This window comes from Protopterus annectens, chromosome 4.part0, assembly GCF_019279795.1.
Source record: "Protopterus annectens isolate FY-2018-M chromosome 4.part0, PAN1.0, whole genome shotgun sequence".
NCBI lineage: Eukaryota > Metazoa > Chordata > Ceratodontiformes > Protopteridae > Protopterus > Protopterus annectens.
The window spans coordinates 978,429,519-978,452,444 of record NC_056733.1 but is presented as its reverse complement, the minus strand read 5'-3'; positions in this window follow the sequence as shown (position 1 = coordinate 978,452,444).

The window sequence follows — 22,926 nt, the reverse complement described above, 5'->3', positions numbered from 1 at the left end:
TTTGTCCCACTTCTTTGTATGGCTTTGTCCAGATTTCTTGCTCTGAAGTTGACAGGTATGACAAATGTGTCAGGGCTTTCACAGTCAGCCAGAGACATTTTAAATTGTGACATACTTGTTGCACCCCACTCCCCCATGTAGTGTGACTCTGGATGTGTCCAAGCAAGGCAAGGAGCAGTTATGCAGTGTAAATGTGCAGAGTATCCCCCCATCCAAGGTAGACACAAGTACTACTTTTATTCTGTCCTTGATTTTGCAGAATGTTCGGGTTTCTGTCATATTTTTATACTGTTGATTTATGCTTATTATTACTCAGAAAGTGCCTGTTGCTCTATGTTTAAGTAGCAATGCTTTCATGACCATCTGGTAAGCTTGTCTGAGATTGTAAGATGCAAATAAGCTTTAAGCTTAAAGAATTTAAACTTTAAAAAGTTAAAGAATTGCCAACATTGAAAGCCTTTCTGCCGTTGCCATGCAGAGAATACTTACATAACTAGATAATGTATAAGCCTTGGGTATTGAAATACATGTGACATTATTTGTGATAAAGGACAGGATTACATTATTTTAAGAGCTCATTACATTTGTTGGAGACTTGCAGTCATCTATGCAGGCTTTACCTGTAAACCAAACAGAATGCCAATCTGTCATGTGTGGTCCATAACCTGTGCAGTAATCCTTTAAGCAATGTATCTTGAGCTTGTTTCTTGTTTGCTGTTCATTTTTTACTTTGATCATGTCTTCCCCATGAAACAAGTAGATAGTTGTTGTCAGGCAGGAGGTCATTTTTGGATAAGAAACATTTTTACAAGTGGGGGTATCACAGAGATTGCTACTTTCAGCATGTTACTTAGTACTTTTATAAAGCTGAATATAAATTATAATTAGAACTGCAGTGCAAGGAGAAGTGGTTTGAGTTGAGTGCTGCTTGTTTTTCTTATACTTGATTTTGACTTGCATTCCAGTAATGTATTTAAAAAGTAATTTAGTTTTTCATGCCTCACAACCTTTGTGTTTCCATCTAGATATTAAGTAAGCTGTCATGTAGCCAATGCATTGAAATATTTTTTTTTCTTCTACACTTCATTTTGTCTTGATTGGACTCGCATAATGATGGCTTGGCACCCAGGGTAGCGTATTTAATTAAAGTTCCAATTTTTGTAGTTTTGAGCATAGCTCCTCCCCTTTCTAGATGGCCACACCCCTTCTCATTGACCCCTCCCATTCAGCTGTCCCCTGCAGCCCCCCTTTGATTTGAAGTCACCAGCTGCCCCTGGTTTACTATCATATTTGCGAATGTCATTACGAACACAATGATTTCTGACAAATATTGTTGGAAATCAAAACACCGAGCAACAGAAATATCAAATGGAGCATTTCAGCAATGTCGAATATCGACTTTGCTGAAATGCTCACATCTGCCCACAACTAACAATAACGTTTGCAGGGGGGCAAGCCCCCCTGCACCCCCCCCATGTAGGGGGCTGTGCCCCCCACGCCCCCCTACTTATATATACAAACTCCGAGATCGCACTACAGAGAGGGTAAGGGTACATTTCCTAATCCCACTATAGTGCAATCTGCACTGCAATGTTGAAGCTGACAGTAGTGGCTGTTCACTCATTTCATGCAAATTTAAACCAGAAAAACACTTAGGTTATACCTCATGAAAATTTTGTAAATTATTTTGTAAATAATTTTTTGCTATGTACTGGTTAATGTGCTGAAATATCTTCTATGTTTCAACTTGAGTGAACTTTTTTATCTTTATACTAATCCGATCATCTTGTTATTACTGTACTTATTTCTTGGAGCTTTTCTCCCCGGGCCTCTACTGAAAATGGAAATGCATCCAGTTAGATTAGCCCGGTCAACAAATGTAAAATAAATAAAATAAAATAAAATAAAATGTCAGCTTCGACATTGTGGTGATTGAACTCTCAGTTCAAGAAAATGATTTTCGCACATATTCAATTGTCTAAATGACAATCGAATATGTTATAGTAAATATATATGTATATATATATATATATATATATATTATACAAATCTGAGAGCCATTTCAAGAGTGTGACCTTAGAAACGGGGGCACCTTTTTTTGTTTCTGAAAATGACACAAATAACTGATCAGATTTCCTGAAGTCTTTTGCCCTCTGTAAGTAAAAACGTAATTGTTTGTACATGCAGCTGGTGAAGCATATATTCTGCCTTGTTGCCATGGTATGGGAAAAAACTGGTAACTCAATGGACTGATTTAAGTTTGACTCATTGAACATACTTTTTGTAGAAATGATAGATTTGTTCTGAGGGAGAGTCTGTCTTCATGAAAAATCATATATGGAGGCTTGATGTACAATGCTTGCAGTTCTGAAACTCTTCTAGCAGAAGTGATAGCAGTCAAGAAAACTGTTTTCCAGATAAAAAATTTTAAATCACAAGATGAGGCAGGTTCAAAAGGGGGAAGTATCAGATAAGACATAACAAAATTTAGGTCCCATGGAGGTAGAGGAGTTCTTGTGGGTTCCCCTTCAAAAAGGCTTTACAAAGTTTGTGGAACATCAAGACAGAGATGACATCGCCCATATGGAGGTTAGATATCACTGGTAGCTGAACACGAATGGTAGCTGCAGTCACGTCTTCATTAAATAATTTGGCCAGAAATTCAAGAATAACAGTTATGGGAGCAGAAAAGGGATCAATATGTTTTGTCATTGCCCAGGAAGAAGATCTTCTCCGTTTGCTGGTATATTATCTTCTCACTGATGCCTTATGAGAAGATATTAAGATATGTTTGACTGAATGAGGGAGATTAGGAAGCCTGGCTATTTTGGGAATTGGAGCAGCCAAGCTGTCAGTTTGAGGGTTTGAAGAGAAGGATGGAGCATTCTGCACGTATGTGTCAGAAGGTCTGGAACTGTGCCCAGAACCCATGGCTCCTCCTGAAGATGAAGAACCAAATCTGATGAGGCCAGTAGGGGTGCGATGAGGATCAGCTTGCTTCCCAATGAGCTGGCTTTCTGAAGAAACCTTGGGAATCAAAGGAAAAAGGGAGGAAAAACATAAAGGAGTCCCGAGGGCCAATCGTGACCAAGCGCATCCCATGGTGACTCCCCCAGAGGGGCATCAGGGCAAAGTAGCTGCTGCATTTGGCATTCATGGACATGGCAAAAAGGTCGCAGCAAGGCTGGCCCCATTTGCAGAAAATCCTCTCCGCTACTTCTTGCTTTAGAGACCATTCATGAGGCATGAGAATCACTCTGCTGAATCTGTCTGCTATCGTGTTGGATTTCCCCGGAATGTGCGTTGCTATGAGAAAGCATTGGGAGGAAATCACCCACTGCCAAACTCTCAGGGCCTCTTGACAAAAAGGATAAGGCCTAGTTCCTCCTTGTTTGTTTATGTACCAAACAACTGACATGTAGTCTGTCTGTATCGCAATTGTTCCCAGCAGGAGAGAGTGTTGGAGTGCTTGCAACATCAAAAGTACCCTCTCATCTCTAGGACATTGATATACAAATGGGCCTTGTGATCCTTCCAAGTACCTTGAATTGCCCTTGCCCAGATATTGCATCCCCACCCCCACCCTATCTGGGAGGCATCCGTGGTCACTGTCACCAATGTCTGTGGTGGAATAAAGGGTTGACCTGATGTCACATGGGTGGAGTGAAGCCACCAGTGAAGGTCCTTCTTGCATGACTCTCTTAGAATTTGGTAAGACATGGGTAGTTCTTGTAAAGACTACTAGGTGGAAAGTAGCTATTGTAGAATTCTCATGTGCATACATGCTAGTGAAACTAAACTTATATCTGCTGCCATGGTTCACAACACCTTTAGAACTGTTCTCACCTGAACTTTTGTCTTGGAAGAAGACTGAAGACTTGTTGCCTCAGAACTAAAACTCTTTCTACAAATAGTTTTGTCATCATGTTTACAGAGTTAAGGTCTACTCCTATAAATACGATATGTTATGATGGCAACAAGACAGATTTTTTATAGTTTATCATGATTCCTATATGAGAGCAAAGAGATAAAGTGGTGTCTCTCGCTTCTAGTAGTGGATGCTTGGTGCTGGCAGATAGGAGCCAGTTGTCTAGATACAGAAACATTCGGAATCCTAGACGTCTCAGGTGAGTCATGACTACTGCCATACATTTGGTGAACACTCTGGGGGCTGTAGTGAGACCAAAGGGCAGAGCTCTGAACTAGTCATGACTGGCTCCTAGCCAGAAGTGCAAAGGACTCCTGGATGGTCTGTCCATTTTTATGTTGTAGTACACATCCTGGAGGTCTATAGAGCACATCCAATTGTTTTTTTTTCCTAAAAAAGGAATATTGACTGCAGTTGTACCACCTGGAACTTGGTCTTTTTCACTGATTCATTTAGTTTGCTGAGATCCAAAATTGGTCTTCAGTCTCCTGTTCTTTTTTGCACTAAAAAGAATTTTGAGTAGGTTGCAGACCATATTTGGTCTGCAGGGACCTTTTGGATGACTCTTTTTTATAGCAACTTTTGAATTTCTAGGGTTGTTTAATTCCTCTGACTGGGTGGAATGTGTGCGGTTTTCTTTATGTTTGGGATGGAAAGAGAAAAAGGTATAGAGTAGCCTTTGGATATGATTCTTTGTACCCACTTGTCTCTTGTTATTTCTAGCCAGGCTTCTGGGTACAAAGATAAGCATCCCCTGACTGCCTCCAGAGCTGAACAGATGGGCCTCCTCTCATGAACAGTGAAAGGGCCTGCCACAGAAAGAATCCCTGTTGCCCTGATTTTGTGGACACCCTTTGCCATGTGGGCAGTGTCTTCCATTAGTATTTCCTCCTGCCCCTGGGGGAAGAGTCACCACGTGTGTCTTGAAAAACTCTCTGGGATTTCTGGAATCACATCTTTCCCCCCTTCTGACCTTTAGGATAAGGCGTTGAAGGTACAGAAAAATGGAATCCTATGGCAGAGAGAGTTTTTCCTTCTTGTTCACACCTGGTTAGCATCTCTTTAATTTTTGGCCTGAACAAGGATGAGCCATCCAACGAAGCATTAACGAAAGAAGACTTGAATGGTTCTGCAAAGTTGCATAAGCATACCCAGGAATGTCTCCTTAGGGAAATTCCTGAACAGGTTGCTCTACTCGCTCCATCTGCTGCATTCGAAATGAGTCTCATGGAGGAGTTGACCACAGAGTTTAAGGTGGAGAGCTGGCCCATACCTTACTTGGATAGAAGGAAGTTTCTCTGTTCACCTGTGAGAGAGGGGAGCTTTGAGCAGCCTATCTGTCCCTAGAGGAGTGGTTTCAGTCCAGGAATTAGTAGTTTATTGGCCATTTTGGGCTAATTTCTATCTCTTTCATTTCCCTGCTATAAAACCTGCATTTGCAAAGTTTTTGTGCTAGTATACAGCTCAGCAAGCTCCTGTCTGGTGCCCTGCAGAGTTCTACAGCAGCAGAGAGACAAAAGAGAGACTTTGGAGTGATTAAGTATCATTTTTCTGCATTTTCTTGCTGCCTTTAGCTAATTTCACCTAAAATGCTATTTTTTTTAGAGTTTATGTGATTTAAAAAGCTTGTTTCAACTACATAGTGTACTTATTTTACTGCCTGCACTTTATCAAAATCATTTCTGTGTTTAAATTACCTGTTTAACTGTTGTAGGCTACACACTCAAGTGTGATAGCCATTTCTGTGCATTTAAAGTGTTTTTTTTATTGCAGCTGCTTTGTTTTCTGAAAAAAAAAAAAAAACCTTGTTTTCCTGACTTTCTAAGCTAGTATAGTCCAGTTTTCAGGTCACTGCTGAATCCAGGGCTGTGTTACAAGTTTCTGTGTTTGCCCATACCTTACTTGGATAGAAGGACGTTTCTCTGTTCACCTGTGAGACAGGGGAGCTTTGAGCAGCCTATCTGTCCCTGGAGGAGTGGTTTCAGCCCAGACATTGGTAGTTTATTGGCCATTTTGGGCTAATTTCTATCTCATTCATTTCCCTGCTATAAAACCCACATTTGCATGGTTTTGTGCACCAGGCAGTGCCGGTTAGCTAGGGTATAACTATTCCCGGCTCCACAAAGTTTACTCTTCAATTTTTCCCTTGGAACTAGACAAACTTTCAACTTAAGCACTCAAACCATTCACTTCTCAGCTGACACTTGCTCAAAACTCATAGCAAGCACTAATAAACCTTAGCATTAGACCCCCCCTATACTGTAGAGTAGGACAAGGCTCTCTATTCAACCTTACCAGCCAGTCAATAAAACAGTTCACTGTACCTATCCAGGCATGTCCAAAGGACAGTTTCAAGTGTACTCTCTGGTCCAACTGGTGAATCCGGGCATTTTGAGGCAATGCTACAACTGCCTCATGTACACAGACAACCCACTCCTCCTACCACCAAACACTAATACATGCGAGAGATGCAATTATATGGCCAAACTGGAGGCTAAGCTCTCTCAACTCAAGACTGGCCCAGACAGTCAAGAGGAAAAGGGAATTACTTGCATCACATCACCAGTCTCACATAGACCTATGAAACCAGCACTGGCAAAAAACACACATAAATACACAAAAACATACTCGGAGGCTGTAAATAAAAATATGCAAAAACAACAGAGACCTCCAAAGCAGACACCCAAGCAACCTCCACCCCCCCAACACAAACCATGAAATACATACTTCACAGAACCAGTGTGCCACGCAACCACAGCCCTTAAGGCAAAATAACATACCCAACACACTAGTAATAGGTGACTCTATAGTCAGGCACACTGATGTCCCACTCACTAGGCTGAATAAGGAGAATGTTACTGTCAGCTGCCTGTCAGGTGCCAGGATCCGCCACATAACACAAGCACTCAGGTCACTCCAGAACAAGTGCAAATATGACTCTGACATTGTCCATGTTGGTGTGAATGACCTGAACCATACCACCCTGGACTACATGAAAAGAGACATGGAAGAGCTCTATGATCACGTAGCCCAGGCCGGTATGACCCCGACCTTGAGTAGCATCCTACCCTCACCAAGAATGATACCACGGTATAAAGAAAAAAATGATCAATTTCAACAATTGGCTAAGCTTTTGGTGTCATTCAAAGGGGATCCAGTGTCTGTCAACCTAGGATGACATGCTCGACAAGCCATGCTGCTTCGCTAGAGACGGCTTGCACCTGTCACCCTTAGGCTTTCGAGTACTGGCCAAGGCTCTTGCCACTCCCATAGTGCCTTTTTTAGGCAAGGCTCAAAAGACAAACCCACCACTGTAAATAGCACAAGTAACAAAAAACTGAAGGTAATGCTACTCAGTGCCAGAAGTCTAACTTTCAAAATGCACGCACTCGAGGCACTCCTCTGTATGGAGAAAAGCGATATATGTGCAGTAACAGAAACCTGGTTTAAGGGTCCAGAGAGCACCCCAGCACTACTAGGCTACAACTCATACCATACATTTCGGCCACAAAACCTGGACGGAAATACAAAAGGTGGGGGCATATCCATATTCATCAAGGATAGCCACACCTCCAGGTTAGTGGCACAGCATGATCTTCAGAGATCATCGACTTGCAACTAACAACGGGCAAAACTGCAATTCAAATTGTAGCTTGCTACAGATCACCCACCATGTCACAGGACGCCCATTCTGCATTTCTGGAAACACTGGGAAACATAAAGGTCCTACCAAACACCCTGATATTGGGTGATTTCAATTACCCAAACATTAACTGGGAGAACTACTCAAGTACTAACTCCTTGTCCACCATTTCCTAGATTTTATAAACTCAAATGCCTTGGATCAACTGGTCAACACCCCCACCAGAGGTCACAACATATTGGACCTGGTCATCACCAACATGGGTGACCGGTGTTCCACACCAGAGGTCAACCCCTTGCTGGTTAGATCTGACTATAAAGTAATCACTCTGGATATCCACATTCCACCCCCACCCCTGGTCAAAGAAACCTCTGTGAAAAACTTTTCAAAAGCAAACTTCACGTTACTTAAGACCAAGGTGGAAGGTTTCAAAGCCTCCATGCTAAAGGATAACAATGCCCAAGCTGCAAAATCCTCAACTAATGCACTCTGCGGGCACCTACAAGAATGCATGGATCATGTTATCCTAGGCAAAACCAAGACTCACTCCTCCAAGTAAAGGAAACCAGTATGGTGGTCCCCTGCCATAAAGCAGCTATACAATAGAAAGAGGAAACTAGTACATTAAAGAGTAAAATCCCATGAAGGGAAGACATCAGTAAGAAACTACAACCCCTCATAAAATCATCCAAGGCTAGCTTCGAAAGAAAAATTGCTAAGAACTCCAGGGATAACCACATGGCATTCTTTGGCTATGTCAAGAATCTAAGTGGCAATTCTCAGATCTGCTCAGAGTTAATGCAGAATGGCACAAAATACACTGAACCGACCGATATCGCCAACATCCTGGCAGACAGGTTCAGTGCAAATTTCACCCCCCTCTCACCCCCAAAAGATCCCATAACCATACCAGAAGAATGTAGTGCCCTTGAAATCACAGGCGCTCAGGTTAAAACAGCTCTCTCCAAAGCCAAAAACACAGCATCAATGGGACTGGACTGTGTCCCAGGCTACATCCTACATGAGCTCAAAGATGAACTAACCCCTCACCTAAACACACTATTCAAACTCAGCCTCTCCACAGGCTATGTGCCCATAGAGTGGCACACAGCAATGGTTATTCTGCTCCACAAAGGTGGAGCCACAACAAACCCCGGGAACTATCGCCCTATAAGCCTGACTAGCTTGGTCTGCAAGGCTATGGAGTGCATCATCATGGATCTCATTAACAGAGACATTGGGAACCTCCAAACACTGGACCCTACCCAGTTTGGTTTTGTTAAGGGCAGATCATGCCTCCTAAACCTGGTGGACTTCTTTGAGACAGTTACCAAGGCTATAGATGAGGGAAAGATGGTTCACACAGCCTACCTAGGCCTTCGACACCAATTCCCATTCTGGTATTATAGACAAGCTCACCAGCCTGAACATAAACCCCTACATCATGAAATGGGTTGCCAACTGGCTCATGGACAGAACCCACATGGTAAGAGTTGCGAAAGCTAGGTGTGACTTTAAACTGGTTACAAGTGGCATTCCCCAGGGCTCAGTCCTAGGGCCCTTCTTGTTCGGCATATACTTCTCAAAGGTACAGGCAAGCACAGGAGGTCTATGGCTGACCAAGTTTGCAAACAACTGCAAACTAGGGGCTATAACTGACTCTCCAGCTGACACAGACATCCTCCAAAAGGGTCTCACTGAGACAGATACCTGGTGTCAAAACCATGGCCTCAAGCTAAATGCCAAAAAGTGCATAGTCATCCCCGTGGAAAAAAACAAAGTACCCACAACCTACCACATAGGTGGTAGCCCCCTAAATACGGAAGACGTAATAAGGAATCTGGGAACCTAAGTAGATAGTAATCTCTCCTTTGATTATCACATTGCCAAAGTGGTTAGAAAATCCTTCTATGTGGCCCACCTAATCACAAAAGGGATTGCATCCAGATCAAAAGAGGTCATTGTGCCCTTCTACGTATCTCTCGTCAGACCCATCATAGAGTACAACTCCCCATTTGGGATGTACCTTACAAGACACCTGCAAGAGCTGGAAAGACCACAGAAGTACCTCACCAAGAGGATCACTGATCTCAAACAGATGCCCAATGCAGCTCGACTGAAGAAACTCCAGCTGTACTCAGTTGCATACCGCCTACATACAAGGCCACGTCCAACCCAGAATTGATGGACACGCTCCACCTAAAGAAAACCATATCCCCTCAAGCCTCACGCTCTAGGGACCTAAACCTCACCACAACAATAAAGAGGACATGCTGGAGTGATAGATTCCTGTCCCAGATACTTCCCATGCTCTGGAACAAGATCCCAATCTACATTGGGCACAGCTCCTTGCTAACACTCTTCAAAAGAAAACTTGACGAGTGGATGGGAAACAGAAAGTTTACCCCGGGGATCACTTCAATGGCTCTGCTGGACAGAGGCACAGGGAACTAATCTAAGGGGGCGGCGAAAGCCAACACATTCTGGCTAGGCTTATAAATGCCTTCAGGCAGATAGCCTAGTACCTACCTATGAACCTATGAACCTATGATACCTTATCAGAAACCCCCGCAGCTATTGTACCTTGAAGAGTGTCTCCTAACTCCTTCAGGAGCTCCCTTTGTAACCTTGTAAAATGTGTAAGGTAATTTAGCAATCTGACTGTAAATATCACTGGTGAAAACATGTGTAACCCTTATCTATCCATCATATGAGAATCTTTGGTGGATGGACAGATGAGGATGTTTCAGAAAGCTCCTTCTTGATGGCTGCTGCCACCACCATAGCATCTACAGGGACATCTTTAGACAAAAAAATCCTTATCTGAGGGGGCTGTAATAAATTTATTTGACCTCCTAGGGAGAGGCACCACTTTATCTGGAGAATTCCACACCTTTTGACTAATTAGTTCCATGAGCTCGTTGAAAGGCAGACACCCAAGTGGCTGAAGGGTGTGACTCAAAGGCCTTCAGGTAAACAGACTCCTCATCAGAAGGGTTGATGGGCTTCCAGCTGCCTCTCTGTTTAAGGATTTCTAGGATATTTGTGAAGGAGACATTCTCAGAGGGTGACAGTGGGGACCTTTCCAACTCATCGAGGTCTGTGTCCAAGGTGACTGACTCCTCTGGGGAGTCTAAGTCCTTCCTCTTGCAGAGTCTCTTACAAGGGACCTCTTCAGAAGCATATGCTGGAGAGGTTTCGGAAGAGAGGGGTTCACCCAATGGGGTACCCTGAGGCCTAGGGTCTCTGTCTTCACTGAGTGGTGCTGCCTGGGGAGACAGCAATGTCCTCATCAGCTCAAAAGACCCCTTCCCTGATCTGATGATCCCTCCAGCTCCGAAGAGCCAGAAGAAATCACCGGTACCAAAGGGGCTGGCTCCGAAGCTGATGTAGGAGCCGAGCTCACCCGCGCCAAAGCCCCAAGAGGTAAGTTCGGATCCGACAACTGTCTGATCCTGACTCCCCTCCCCGGACCTGACTGGAGAGCATCAGCTTCTAGACTCCTCGGATGGAACCAAGGATGTCGGAGCAGTAGTCGCTGATGAAGAAACCGGAATGATTCTCGACCCCAATGGTTCCAGAACAGCCGTCTCCAAGCATTCTGGCTCTGAGGCCCCAGGTAGGCTCAGACGAGGAATTGGTGTAATTTGGGTAATCTTGTCTGGCTCCAAATCCCTGTGAGCTGGAGGCAAAAGAAGTTTGGCCAGCACTGGTGTCTTCAGAAGCCGACGCACCACCCTATCCCCATCATCATCCAAAAGGCTCCTGTAGGACCTAGAGGAGAGGGTGTGAGATCTCACTGACTGCAATACTGGTGACCTCAGAACAGGACTAACCAGTTCCAATTCTGGGGACCGGGTCTGATTTCAAATTCCATAGGCACCATAACTGGTGGTGCCGATGAAATAGACTTTATCGGTTCCAAAGTGGTCAGAGCTGGAGAAATAATTTTGCTCACTTTTTTGGCAGACTCGAATTGTCCCAAAGAGAGAGAGAAGATCTTTTTGACTTGTCCAATTTAGCTGAAGGAGATTTTTGAGATCCTGATAGGCCCGGGCCTTCTTCCAAAGCTTCCTGGAAGGGGAACTTTAACAAACCTCTATCAACGTATTCCTATGCTCTAATAGCACTCTGGAACTAAAGGAGTGACATATTGAGCATGATTCTTGCAGATGAACTGTTCCCAAGCAATACACACAAACAGTATGAGAGTCCATAATGGACATTTTTTGAGTGCACTTACTGCACTTTTTAAAACCAGAAGGTTTAGTCTCCTTGTATTCTTTTGACATGTTAATACACAATTCACAATTCACACACAAAGAAGAGCAAAAAATAACAGCAACAACATTACTATGAATTTCTGAAGTAAATGAAACAAACTTTATTTTTTACTAAAATAAGAAGGTTGAAAAAGTTCATTTGGAAATGTTAGGTTAGCCTCTAACTAAAACAGGCTACGACAGCCATGCAACTTAAACGGGCTGATGCCCCTGATCTAAAAAACAGCAAAAAACAATAATAAACAATTTACACTCAGAAAACAACTGCCCTCTAACTGCCCCTGATCTAAAGAACAGCAAAAAACAATAATAAACAATTTACACTTAGAAAACAACTGCCCTCTAACTGAAATGGGAAGAATTAGCCTTCTAATTTAAATAGGTCCAACAATTTAATCAAAAGACAGTTAACCAGGATAGGGGATAAGACAAGGCCTAACGGAATGATGACCAAAGGCAACAATACAGCAAGGAATGAATCTACTAACTACAATAACTACAGTAACTAACTAGTACAAGAACAGTTTTAATAAAGAACAATTCTAAGAGGCAATAAAAAGTAATAAAAGGTAATAAATTGGTTCACTTAGCCAGAGCCAAGATGGAAGCCTGTGATCTGTTTAACAGCAAAGCAGATCTAGGGAGTTGCATTAGAGCATGATGGGATAGGGATAAAGCCATGCGCCAGTGAAAGACCTTGAACTTTAGCAATGCAGCCAAGTTGGAACCGAGGACCAGTTCCGACCCCAACCAGTAAGAAGGAAGGTGGGACAGGACAACATAACTTCATCCATTTAATACAACCTGCCCTCATCAGATTAGTCAACCAATTAAGCTGTTAATTCATTTTTAAAAGTCTAGGCTATTAATTAATTGTATAAAACATACACAATAATATAAACTTTAGAAACATCTCTTTCATAAAAAATATGCAGCTTTAAGTTTCAGTAATGCACTTAATGATATCTGATCATTAAGGCCAGGTGGTTCCATTGCATTCACCCTAATCTGCCATGTACTTTCCTTATGCTCCAAAAATCATCCCTAGGACCCCCTCAATAACCTCATCCCTAGGACCCCCTCGATAACCCAGGTTAATGTGATCAATAACAAAAAAGTTAAAATAATGTGTAGGATTAGAGTTAACATGTTTAAATAGGGCATTACTTTCAACCTTGTTCTTAATGTCATAAAATTGCTGGTATATTCTTTGTTTCAAAGCCCTCTTAGTTTTTCCTATATAAAACCCATTACATAATTGACACACTGCAGTATAAACCACCCCTTTTGAATAGCAATAGTATTTTTTCTTAGGTCTAATAATACCCAAGCCTCTGTCTTTTATTTTCAGAAAGTAATTTGAGGTGAATCAGACAAAAAGAAAATAGACTTGCTTCATACTGTAACATACTACAGCATTCCTACAGATACATTTTTCAACACAATTGAATTTTGTTTGCAAACTTAAAAAAATGTTTAGGTGGCATTTCTATCATTTTCTTGAAGTTATATCTGTATGGGACTTCAAAGTACCCTATTCTGGTCTTATCTCATTACTAAACAAAAAGATTTTCATCATAACTGACTTTGCTTTTTCATATCTATTCTAATTGGAGCAAGTTGCCCTAATCTTTCAAATAACTGCATATTTTATATTCTTTCTTTTCATTTTAAGTGATCATGGCCCCAGTTTGAAACTATATTTTCTACAAATGTCTTTAATATTGAGATAATGTTGAATTATCTCACTGAATAAGTGAGCCCAAAGCGATACTGGAGCACTTGCAAGTATTCATACTGTACATATTGATAGTATCACATCTTTACTTGTGTTTTAAATAAAGTAAAATAAAAAATTACTTCTTCATCCCTATTTAAATTTATTTATTTGTATTTTTAATTTGTTAATTGCAATACAGTGGTCATCCTGGTGGACAATTTTAAACATGGAAGACTTTTTTTAGTGACTGAGCCAAGTCTTCTTTGAAATTCTCATGCGTTTTCCTCACCCCCAGATATATCCACCATAAGCAGCAGAATCAGAGCAGAACTTCTGTACTTTGATATGCTTTAGTGGAGCAAGACTGCTGAATGTTAGGAGACACTACACAGAAGTGTGCATAAATCATGGATAAAAGGTCTTCTTACCCTCAGACTATTTTACTGCCAAGCATGGAATATCACCAAATGGTCCCAAAATGCAGTGGTTACTGCTCCAGATGCCCTGCTATGCCATGGATGCTATAATGGTACACAGTCCATATAGGTGGATATTTCAGAGTCACAAGCATCCTTACCGCATAAAGTATCCACTCTTGCCATAAGGAAGTATCGATAACTTGGTGATATGGAGATAACTTGGTGATAAGGAGATAACTTGGCGCTAAGGTTCAGTTTCAATCAGTTAAGTCCCCACTAGTTTAGTGTTGGCATTCTTTTTAATGCACTATAGTGACTATGGGGGGGGGGGATTCACCGCCATCTGTCTAGGTGTTTGGATATGCTCACACTGCAGTACTCTTAGATCCATTTCATGGCAATGAGTACATCCTGGATCTCTCGGTGACACATCATGATGGCTGATATCAAAACAAACAGAAAACATTCTGTTACATGTGCTCTATCTCAGTGAACAAAATTCCCAAACTGAATTTAAGTTCTTGCCCATGATGGGGACTTAAGCTATGATTCACACATGGCAAGGACATTAGCTTGGTACTATCTGATTCACATCTAGGTTTCAAGAATGTTACTGCTGATGTTTCTGCCACTGACAAGAGACTTGCAGGCCTTCGCTCTCTGTCCAGAAAGCATCAGTGTGAGAGGCCAGTAACAAATTAGGGATGTAACATATATATGGGGGTGATTATAACCTGATGAATTGACAAGAATAAGAACAGTTGCTTGTATATATCTGGAATATTCCATTGTTGTACTGTATGAACTCACCTTCTAGCTAGCTACCTTAACTTTCCTGAGTGATGTGTTGTATTCACTTATGAGCAGATCTCACAGAAAGGGTTCATAGGTTGGTACTAGACTATCGTCCCTAGGACCTATACAAGCCTAGCCATAATGATTCCCTGGGAATGGGTGACAGTTAGTGGCAGCAAGCTGGAACAGTCTGACATAGGTCATAGTTAAATCAACTGCCTGCGGACAGAAGTTGTTGCACAATTCCCTCTACAATTCCGGCAAGCTCTGGTGTGGTTTATTTATTCAGAAATGCTTGTGACATCTTGGAAACTATGCAGAGCAACCTTTTGTTACACTTACAGGCTACTGCATGTCTGCTGGATTATCACTTTAATCGTTTACATGCAGTATATGCCATGAGGGAGAGCATGTTTACATGTAGGCAGATATTCAGTTAAGTTACTCTGCTTAAGACACTGTACTCTCATTGAGTAATGAAATCACAGCTATGGCATGCAGTGTTCCTGTTAATCTGTATCACAGCACCACCAAACGTACACTTCATATGATGAAATTCCACATTTTGAGTGTTTTCTGACTTTCTTTAGAACCAGCTAAATATATACGTGTTTCACAATCACTTCAGCTTTATGCAGCATGAAGCTATCTTATTACTCTTTTATGTGTCATGTGATCATTTCAGAATGTGCTTCATTTGTAGGGTCAGAGCTTGATGCTAGCAAAACAGTCAATAGGACCATTATGAGGTTATCCAAAATACTCCTCTAGAATCGCAACATAACTGCATGGTGTTCCCGCCTTTGTCTAGAAAAGCTATGCAGGATAACCCAGGGGAGAATTTATGACTGCCCATCCAGTGATCTATGCAGGATAACCCAGGGGAGAATTTATGACTGCCCATCCACTGATCAATATTAACTTCAAAAGTCATCAGATTACTGCTTTGGTTGATCTGTAAGGGGAGCTTCTTTTGGGTCTATATAAACAAATTGAAGGAACTGAAATGTGAATACCGTTTCAGCGACACATATTTGTTAAAATCACAGGTAACACAACGGCCACATCACTGATGTTTTTCCAAGGGAAAAATTTGGTAGGCCAACTACAAACAAAACGCCAGTACAAAAATTATAAAGTGGGGGGCTTCGGCCCTCACACCCCCCATAACTAAATGTACTAACTCTGAGATTTCACTACAGTGGGAAAAAGGGCAAATTCACAGTGACAGCCAAATGATTTTTCTCCCTAGGAATAAAATCAGTGATCTGGCCATTCGGTTAGCTGTGAGTTCGACACACATGTGTCAATGAAATGTGCTCACGTTTCTGTTCCTTCAGTTTTCTAATATAGGCCCCTTCTTTCATAGTTGTGGAGTTAGGTATTTACCTCACCAATAAGTTTTTATTCATTTATTTACATAGCTAGAAATCCTTGCTATGGGCATTTGGGGATACATTGGTTATGCAGAGGTTGAATAAGTCAAGGACTTTCACATCTTGAAAAGCAAGGGAAAGGTCATCATGAAGCAGTCAGTGGAGAATGAATATAAGGAAAGGGTACTAGTCTATGAGGGTAACTATGGAACTTGGGTACTAGTCTATAAGGGTAACTATGGGACTCGGGTACTAGTCTATGAGGGTAACTATGGGATTTGGGTGCTAGTCTATGAGGGTAACTATGGGACTTGAGTACTAGTCTATGAGGGTAACTATGGGACTCGGGTACTAGTCTATAAGGGTAACTATGGGACATGGGTACTAGTCTATGAGGGTAAATATAGGACTTGGGTACTAGTCTATGAGGGTAACTATGGGACTTAGGAACTAGTCTATGAGGGTAACTATGGGGCTTGGGTACTAGTTTATAAGGGTAACTATGGGACTTGGGTACTAGTCTATGAGGGTAACTATGGGACTTGGGAACTAGTCTATGAGGGTAACTATGGGGCTTGGGTACTAGTTTATAAGGGTAACTATGGGACTTGCGTACTAGTCTACGAGGGTAACTATGGAACTTGGGTACTAGTCTATAAGGGTAACTATGGAAACTGGGTACTAGTCTATGAGGGTAACTATGGGACTTGGGTACTAGTCTATGAGTGTAACTATGAGACTTGGTTACTAGTCTATGAAGGTAACTATGGGACTTGGGTACTAATCTATAAGGGTAACTATGGAACTTGGGTACTAGCCTATGAGGGACCTGAAACTTTGTTTTAATTAAGTGTGGTACAGTCCTTTGGCCTGCCTCACAGGTGTGGCACAGTATACTAGTGCTGGAAATCACCCCCTCTTCGCCACCAGGTGGCAGTTTCATACCAGACAAAGTCCTGCTAAAACCCACTCATATTACACCTGAAGGCTTACAAATTAGGATTCATCTCTGCCCCTAACAGAAGTTTTCCTACTTAACAACTTCTCTTTCCCCCTAGCTTTTGTTTTCCTTATCTGATAGGACTACAATAGTTCCTGACCACACCACTAGTTCAGAAGCCACAAAAGTTACAATCCCTTCCCGTAGCTGTACCTGCAGTTGCAGTCCTGCTCCCTGATTGTTTCTCCTGAGCCACCTCACCTCTCGGCTCTTCCCGCTCCGTTCGCCCTGCGGGCTCACTCCGCTCCCCTACCCTACCCCCAAATTCCACCCACCCCCAGTGCATCTACATTTATAGCTAACACTGACAACCAATCCACTCTTCACACCAATCACCACCTCCCTCCAATTAAACACAGACACACCCAAAACAATCACCCCACCCAGTAGCCAAACTAAAGATCAACACCCAGCCATTAACTTACCCATCTTACTTCCTATCTATATATCTTTAGTAGCAACACTAACAATGGAATTGATACCACTAGCTCTAATTCTTACCCTCACCACACTAACATTCACCACATCCACACCCACTAGCATACCATTAAACAACGCATTTCACACAACACATTCTTACCCACTCACACACAAACACAAATATTTCACAATCTGTTCCACACTATTTAGAGACAGCCCATTATTATATATATATAAATCCCTACCACTCACAATATCAAAAACAAGCACAACCTAAAACACATATAGACCTAGCACATGCTTTAAAACTCAAACTAATCTACAAGAAATGTTTACTAATCTCAGGAGACATACACCCCAACCCAGGTCCATACAACAACATCATCTCACACAAACAAACATCAGACCTACTTATTATAAACCTAAACTCAAGAAGCATAACAAACAAACTGCATGACCTACATACATTCATAGCCCAACACTCCCCAGATTTACTAACTATTACTGAAACCTGGCTAAAACCCTCCATCCAGAACGAAGAAATTCTTCCATCAGGCTATAACATCCTAAGACTAGACAGAAATACTAAAAAGGGAGGTGGAGTTGCTATTCTATTTAAAAACACACTCAACCTCCAACCTCTGCAAACCCCACTTCCCAAATTCCAAAATGCTGAAACATTAGGCTCAGTTCTATCACTAAACAACAAAAAGAGAATTAACATCCTTTGTAGTTATATCCCTCCAGGAAATAACTCAGCAACAATAGAAGAAATGTTACAATGGGCTACAACTAACCTACCACAAGAAACCATACTGTTAGGAGACCTAAATCTTGATTGGCAATCCTGCAACTCTAGCAATCCCACTAACCATATTAACTTATTCGGTTTCTCTCAACTAATTCAAGAACCTACAAGAGTAGATAAAAAATCCAAGAAACAATCAACTCTTGATTGGACTTTAGTTAATTTCCCTAGTCAAAATTATCTCACGGGTTGTCTTCCAGACTCACTCAGTGATCACTACCCCACTTTCCTTCTTCGTAAAAAATTAAACATAACCAAACCCATACTGTATAAGGAAACTAGAAACGAGCACAAGGTAAATCCACAAACTCTCAATACATTATTACGACAATGTAATTGGCAGCCATTACATACTCTGGAACTAGACCAGGCAGTTAAACTATTCAATACTAATTTTATGAATGTTTTGAATACAATAGCCCCCATTAGAAAACTTAGATCCAAGGTAAACTATGCTCCTTGGTTGACTAGGACCACAAAAGGCTTACTACAAGCCAGAGATAATGCCTGGAAGATCTGGAAAAAGAACAATACTAGCTTAAATAGACAGAACTATCAACAACTTCGCAATCAAGCCAAAAGGCAAACAAAGCTAGACAAACAAAGCTACTTCCTTCATCTCCAAAACAAACACTCTAAAAAACCCCCAAAATTCTGGCATGCTATTAACTCCCTTCTAAAACCTGGTAAAACTACTACCCCAGCTCCCAACACAAATTCCACTACTGACAGCTTAGCCTCTCAATTTAACCATCATTTCATAGACTCTATTCTATCACTATCTACTCAGCTATCTAGCAATAACCCTATATCCACCCCCACTAAGGACCATAGTAATATACCACCTTTCACCCTCTCTCCCATACCAACCTCCATAGTCAAAAAGCTACTCTCAAAATTAAAACCTACCACTCTTGCAGCTGATGGCCTACCCACTAATTTCCTAAAACTAGCAGCTGAATCTCTAGCCTACCCTGTCTCAATTCTGATTAACCGCTCCATAAAAGAGGCTTATATCCCTCATCTATGGAAGGAATCACATATTATCCCCCTACACAAAGGTGGTAACTCCTACGAGATATCAAACTACCGCCCCATTGCTATCCTATCCCCCCTGTCCAAAATTCTGGAAAAATGTATTCATACCCAAGTGATGCATTTCTTAACCTCACATAATCTCCTCTCCTCAACCCAGCACGGTTTCCGCCCAAACCACAGTACAACCACTGCTCTTCTGTCTTTCACCAACCAGGTTAACCAACTTAGAAATAACAACAACTTTGTATCTGCCATATTCTTAGATCTCTCTAAGGCATTTGACATGGTCTCACATAACCTACTACTTCACACACTAACATCATTATCCTTTGCCCCCTCTACAACTGCTTGGTTCAGAAACTATCTCTCTGATAGGAAACAATCAGTCAAATGGCAAGGAGCCCTATCACCCTTACTATCATCCACCATAGGCGTTCCACAAGGCTCAATAGGAAACAATCAGTCAAATGACAAGGAACCCTATCACCCTTACTATCATCCACCATAGGCGTTCCACAAGGCTCAATAGGAAACAATCAGTCAAATGGCAAGGAACCCTATCACCCTTACTATCATCCACCATAGGTGTTCCACAAGGCTCAATAGGAAACAGTCAAATGACAAGAAGCCCTATCACCCTTACTATCATCCACCATAGGTGTTCCACAAGGCTCAATAGGAAACAATCAGTCAAATGGCAAGGAACCCTATCACCCTTACTATCATCCACCATAGGTGTTCCACAAGGCTCAATAGGAAACAATCAGTCAAATGGCAAGGAGCCCTATCACCCTTACTATCATCCACCATAGGCGTTCCACAAGCCTCAATAGGAAACAATCAGTCAAATGGCAAGGAACCCTATCACCCTTACTATCATCCACCATAGGTGTTCCACAAGGCTCAATAGGAAACAGTCAAATGACAAGAAGCCCTATCACCCTTACTATCATCCACCATAGGTGTTCCACAAGGCTCAATAGGAAACAATCAGTCAAATGGCAAGGAACCCTATCACCCTTACTATCATCCACCATAGGTGTTCCACAAGGCTCAATAGGAAACAGTCAAATGACAAGAAGCCCTATCACCCTTACTATCATCCACCATAGGTGTTCCACAAGGCTCAATAGGAAACAATCAGTCAAATGGCAAGGAACCCTATCACCCTTACTATCATCCACCATAGGTGTTCCACAAGGCTCAATAGGAAACAGTCAAATGACAAGAAGCCCTATCACCCTTACTATCATCCACCATAGGTGTTCCACAAGGCTCAATAGGAAACAATCAGTCAAATGGCAAGAAACCCTATCACCCTTACTATCATCCACCATAGGTGTTCCACAAGGCTCAATAGGAAACAATCAGTCAAATGGCAAGGAGCCCTATCACCCTTACTATCATCCACCATAGGTGTTCCACAAGGCTCAATAGGAAACAATCAGTCAAATGGCAAGGAGCCCTATCACCCTTACTATCATCCACCATAGGTGTTCCACAAGGCTCAATAGGAAACAGTCAAATGACAAGAAGCCCTATCACCCTTACTATCATCCACCATAGGTGTTCCACAAGGCTCAATAGGAAACAATCAGTCAAATGGCAAGGAACCCTATCACCCTTACTATCATCCACCATAGGTGTTCCACAAGGCTCAATACTAGGTCCATTACTATTCACTATTTTCGCTAATAGACTACACACCTCCACACTGCATGCATCACTCATACAGTACATTGATGACTCCACATTAATCTGCTCAGCCCCATCCCTTACCACTCTTCAAAATCTTACCCAGGAATCCTTCAACGCCACGGAAAAATGGATTACTGATATCCAACTGATCCTTAACCCCAACAAGACAAAACTACTACTTTTCTCCCCAACCAAATACAAACCCACACCCCTCTTTTTCACTATCACTTCCAAAAATGGCACCACAATCTCCCCCTCCCATCACACAAAACTCCTTGGCATTGAAATAGATAATGACCTCCACTTCGATGTCCACATCTCCCAAACTATTAAGAAAGTACATAAAAAATTAGGAACACTGTATAAACACAAACACTTCCTAACAGACCAAGCATGAATCACCCTAGCCCAAACCCATCTTCTGTCTACACTACTGTATGCATCTCCTATCCTAATCTGCATTAAGAAAACAGACATGAACAAACTAGAATCATGTTACAATAAGATTGCAAAATTCGCCAATAACTCTGCTTTTCATAGCCATCATTGTCTTGCCCTAAAAGAATTACAGTGGTTAGAACTTCCTCATTTAATTAGTTTCCACCAACTTGTCCTCACCTACAACATCCTAAAAAATCCCCACAAGACTCCAGCCTTGAACCAACTAGTTAAACAATACTCAGCAAACCGTCCACTCCGCTCATCCAACAAAACCCTGCTGCATATAACTCAAGCCAACAACACTGCAGGAAAAGCTCTATTTGCTCATACCATAGCAAAGACATGGAATAATCTCCCCCAGAATATCTCCTCAGCTCCATCTATCTCACTGTTCAAAAGATCACTTAAATCACACCTGCTGCATTCCTGGCTCTGTCCTTGCATCACATAAATGCTTTCCTGCTCTACCCAAATACTTCCGACCCACTCTACATCCTGCTTTCTATCTCTATACTACAGTACTAATTTCTCCTCAAAACTGATATACAGTGCCTTCCTGTGCTCATGCTCAGTCCTGCATCAGCAAACTTTGTCTGATGATGCTATCATATGTGATATTCTGATGATTGTATTGATACAATGTAGTCCTTTCATTAGTTTTATACAAATCACTTCTTCATATTGTTTTTTATATCTTGTATTATAAATAATATCTAGTATTGTGTATATTACCTCCAAACATGTAGCTGTATTAGTGGAGCTTTTCTCCCCGGGACTCCGCTGTAAATGGACCTCCGTCCAGTCGGACTTTCCCGGTCAACAAATGTAAAATAAAATAAATAAAATAAAATAAATTAAACATCTCTAGCCTTCGCAAGATAGGCAATATGCTTAGAAATGTGCTTGCAGAAAGGAGGATTTTAATGAATGATGAGGGATGAGCACAAAAGACCTGAGACTTCATTAGCTCTAGAAGAGATGCCTTTAGAAATTATTTGGGTCACGTGGAAGGATTTCTGAACTATTTGTAAAAATGATGGTCAAATTACAATGACTTGTCAATGTAGATACTAAAGTTCCTATTGACAGTGTCAGTTTGGAGGGGTGTGTTGTTTATATAGTAGGAGGCAGGAATGTTTGTTTACCAAATAGAACAGCATTACATTTCTTAGCATATAACTTAAAACCATCATTTGAATATGTAAATCCTTCTGAATTAACTGTGTGCTGAAAAGTTAGTGGACAATTGTGGCCAGTTTGCAGTTATCTGCCGACTCAGTCACATGACCATTGTTGCTGCTGCTGCCTTACGGTCTTTTCTTCCATTGGTCTTCTACTGATTGAATCCTTTGGCCTG